We start from the raw sequence: 5,000 nt of genomic DNA on the forward strand, positions 1-5,000 counted from the left end.
GATACTTGATGACTTAAATCCTCTCCCTTCTTAATATACAGAGGGAATTGTGATACTCGAAAAGTTACGGGACTTTCCACAAATAAGACTCTGAACCGATCCAATTCGATCTTACTAGTTTTCAACTTCCCGGCATGTCTGTAGTTTGGTGGGCGTTAGTTCAATGACATTTGTTATGTGTATATATTTTCTATATTTCTCCTCTCGACGTTGTCAAATTTGTTATATTTTTCCGACAGTTGAGGACCTTATTGAATTAAGGAATGTAAGAACGTTTTGTTTCTAATGAAAAATAATAAATTACTACCAAAAACGTGGGACCTAGCTAATATAACCAATACGCCTCCACTCGTAGGTCACTGACACTCCTTGTGAAGACAGCCTCCGAATGACGACGGCTGTAATCGACGACGTTTGCATAACGGCGCCGTTAGATTGGGTGCCTAAAAGGTAAAGTCTCTGCTTACGAGCCAGAAAGCTCATCAGGCCGGCGCTTATCTCCGGTTTCTCTAGCATGAAGCGACTAGGAGTATTTATACTCCCCCCTTGATGGGATGCTAGTCCATCGCAGGGTTACCCCCAGCATTACGCCGGTACCCATTTATACACCTGGGTGGAGAGAAGGACCGTGAGAGTAAAGTGTCTTGCCCAAGAACACAACACAATGTCCCCGGCCAGGCCCCGAACCCAGACCACTCGATCCGGTGTCGAGCACACTAACCATGAGGCCACCGCGCCTCCCCAGGTTGGGTGCTAGCCTGCGAACGCAGACCGCCGGAAATACGTCTCCGATCGCAGGCTAGCCAAATGCTTGCTGCGCATGCCGTTATGCACACTTGCCGGAGTCGCAACAATCTCGTTCCCTGAGCCCGTGAACTTTTTAGACAGCGGCAAAATTCAGAGCTCTGGGGGAATCCATTTTTTGGCCAAAAACTGGCTTCCCGTTTTAGTGCGCATGTGCTCTATTAACGGCGATTCTGCCGGACCCGAAGGGCTCTCTTCAAGCTTCCCCCTCTTTTTCTGTCAGAAATCTCAGTTTAGTGCTTTTATCGCGTTGCTGTTTGTCGGAATCCATGCAGAGAGCTTTAAATTGTGCAAACGCTTTTTTTGGGGGGAACATTGCCGACAGACATACTGGGAAAATGCATAATGATTTTGGCGACCTTCTATCCCCAATTCCTTCGTCCTGAGACTTTCGTTAGCATACGCAGTCATACGCAGATTTTCGTAAACATAAGCTGTCAAAACTTTGCAACAACAACAGCGGCGGCAGAATTTTGTTTTAGAAGCGTTCGCGGGTTTAGTTGCGGTGTTGTTAGCCGCTAGAAAGCATTCTTCTTTTTTTCTCGATCCAAACACGTTTTTGGAGGAAATTATCGAGCAAATTTGATTGCAAACATTATTTTGTTAGATTTAAAATTGTTCATTAATTGCAAGTTCAAATATGCGGGGCTTTCATCCCCGTTATCTCTACAAAGAATTTTCCAATTCCTTAGTCCCGAGATTTTCCTACGAACAACAGGGCATCGTAAACATAAGCAGTCAAAATTTTGCAGCGGCAGAATTTGTTTTAGAAGCGTTCGCGGGTTTAGTTGGAGTGTCGTCAGCCATTTCATTGGAAACTTTTATTTGTAACATTTTTACTTGTAAACAGCTGCGGGGTGCGTTGCGCGGAAACTACGCTCACTCAGCTCTGTTCACTTTCGTTTCTTTTACGCATGCTCAATAAGACAAAAAGAACAGCCAATCAAAATCGTCCCTCAAATTGATTTCCCCAGAGCTCTGTATCTTGGCCACTGGCCAAAGTCGCGCACCAAAGTCGACGAGGTTGGGGAGGGACAGGACAGGAGGTTAGTTAACAGAGTTTCAGTCCCGATCGACTTCAGGTGCTTTTTGGCCGGATAAATCAAGTAACGCTTTCGGGAGCGTATTCTTGACCGCCGTGATTTTTTGATTTTTTTGGTCTGTTTTTATTGAAGTGACGACCTTCTACTGGGCGTTGGCCAATAGTTCAACTAAAAATAAAATCGCTAGTGAAACTCAAAGCAAGGATGGGCATAGTGCAGGTATCGAGGCTGTACATGGAGTCCATAAATGTCCTCCCAATAGAAATGAAACTCAACCAGGCATTCGTCATTTGTTTTCTTATCCAAATCCAACCTTCCATAGTTCCAGTAGCGAAACTCTGGGTTTTTTGACTTGTGAACATCGTTCTTGTTCGTGCGACAAGTGTACGCTATAGGAGCTTTCGTATCTCTGAAGTTAGGCATTTGGATTGAACAACTTGCCTTGTGAAAAGACAACAAATTTCAGAAACGGCGGAAAAATTTACCGCACACGCACGAACGTCGTCGTCTTTACTGCGAACATCGTAAATTTAATAGGCCGCGAAGCAGGACTATGACGTGAGCCAAAGGCGGCGTCGGGGGGACGTCGTCGATTCGTAAGTTCCTTCATATCTTGGAAAAAACGCCTCTGCTTGTGTTGCTAAGTTCTATCTGTATTTACACATAATTCGATTGAAAATCGAAGTATTAGTTTGCAAGTAGCTGTTAAAATGGATATAACACGAAGTAAAACGAAAAAAAAAAAATGATTAAGTGGCCACCCTTGGATTGCAATACAAGTTGGTTCTGAGCATGCGCAATTGGCAAAATATCGATCTCCCTATCCAATGCGCTCGCGCGGGAGTGAAAATCGTACTCTGCGTCAACTCTCGACCCGGCGCAGCGCTCTTTTCCTTTGCGCATGTCAGGGAAAGGAGAAAAGCTCCCTCTTATATATCATGCGGAGTCTCAATATCGGAGTTTATGGTGACACTAACTCCACTTTGAACGTAGTTCATTGAGAAACCGGGAGCGTTCAAAGGCGAGGTCATCTCTTTTACCGTTCTGAAGATATTCCAAGTGTTTGTTGTTGATGACATTTCGGTAGGATGGCTCAATAAATACTGTTAATATTCAATCTTCGTTCACTGTCTAAAATCCGCACGCGCCATTTGTTAAAATTAATCACGTGAGTTCCCGTTACCTAGCGACGTCAAAGTGACAGAGTGCGTTATTACAATAACGCATAAAACCTGTGCAGTGTTCTTCAACTTCAAACGTACATGGCTTCAAGTTCAAGATTTTCCGAGGTTGAGGAGGAAAAAATTACTGAAATAATTGACGCTGCCATCCCAGAAAACACAAAAAGGCAAACCACTTGGAGTGTGTCTATTTTCAATGGTGAGCTGAGGAAAACTGAGTTTTTTGCAAGTTTCCTTGGCTACTCTCGCTCTTTCATTGTGTGCTTTCTGCTTTTTTTAGCTATTAGCTAGAATACACTTTATGTACATGTATCTAAAATATTCATTCATATTCAGTAAATTAAAGATTCTTGGCCATTGAATGTTCTTGTTTTCTTTTCGTATCAAGAAAATCGGCTCAAATTCGTGAACAATAGGTATTGTTATAGTTGATCGTTTTTGACCGTGTATGGTCAAAAACGATTTAGGCTAAAACAAAGACTTTAAACACGCGAGGGAAATTCAAAATTGCCGATTACTATTCACGCGGGAGACTTGAATCTTCGGCGAGACCGAATTATGAGCAATTTGCACCCTGGGGGAGGGACAGAGTTATAATTGGGACGACGAAACCAACAACGCTGGGGTGAGGGGTGAGAGAAAGTTTTGTTTGCGAAGCATACTCCGACCGAGTTGATCGAATATCAACGCAAAAAGGTAATAAAATCACTGCTTCAACAATCCCACTAGTTTAGTTCTCATGGCTTTTAATGTGCTTCGTTCTGCGCAAGCAAAAGTTTTGCAAAGCATTTTAATAATCAACTTCTTGAACAATTGGACTGGCCGAGTTCTCGCGCTTTTAACGCGCTTCATTTTCAGAGAGATTCATTCAAATCTCGCGCCTTAGAAATAATTGTTACTCAAATAAATTGTGTTTTTTATTCGTTTCTCAATCGCGGGTGAAGCTAAAATGAAACTAGCGAAGCAGCAATGATTTATTAGGAGTTTCATACCGAATTAGAGCGTTTAAACTCTATAGACATTTTAACGAAACAAAACGTCGTCCATTTTTTTCTTTCAAAACATTGGAGTCTGTAAATTGAGACGAAAAGAGTGAACAATCGATTGAAAAAGTCGCACCTCCCTTGTAAGTGCCCGACCGCACTGCCGGTTTAAAATTCAAAGCAAAGCAAACAATAGACGGATGAAGTCTCATGAATACGGTGAACGGCTCGTGTTCCTTGAAAAAGTGAAATTGTAAAGCGCAGTCTCAGCGAGGATGAGAAATTTTAAAAACATTAAAGACTGAAAAGCTCCAAAGACACTCGTGTGCGCTTTCAGCAGAATGCCACGTTCACCGAAAAAAAATGTTTACGGTACTTCTTCAATTACAATAGGTAAAATACAATACAACAATAGACTGCAAAATTTACACATCCTTGCACACACACAACGCCAATAAAAACTTCAAAAATTCAACCTAGAAAAGAAGCCTTCACACAGCTGAAAAAGTCGCCAACTCTCACGCTTCAAAGATGTTCTCGAAAAATCAAAGGACACCGTATAATCGGATCACTTTATCCAGCAACTTTATGCATACCCATAGAGGACTAGACTGGCTTCCAGTTGCTCTCTTTGACGTTTATGAGGCGGAGATAAGACGGCTTCGCGTTGAGAATGATACACTAAAAATTCATTACAACTCTGTCGCCGTGAAACTCCAAGCACTATCACAAGAAAAACAGCAAAATGCGGCAAAAGTCCAGGCAAATCAAACACTTTACAACAGCCAAAAAAACTTCTGGCAGCTATCTAAGTCAGCAAGGAATTACAAGAAAAGAAAAATTCGGCAGTTGATCATTGAGTCGACGAAAGAAAAAAAAAAAGTTTAAAATGGGTTAACAGATTTGCAGAGATATTTTGATCTGTTAAATTCGGTTTAGCCTGTTCAAGCTCATGTGAAACTCAGCGTGCGCGTCATGATTCGCGTTTT

This window comes from Montipora capricornis, chromosome 1 (assembly GCF_036669925.1).
Source record: "Montipora capricornis isolate CH-2021 chromosome 1, ASM3666992v2, whole genome shotgun sequence".
NCBI lineage: Eukaryota > Metazoa > Cnidaria > Anthozoa > Scleractinia > Acroporidae > Montipora > Montipora capricornis.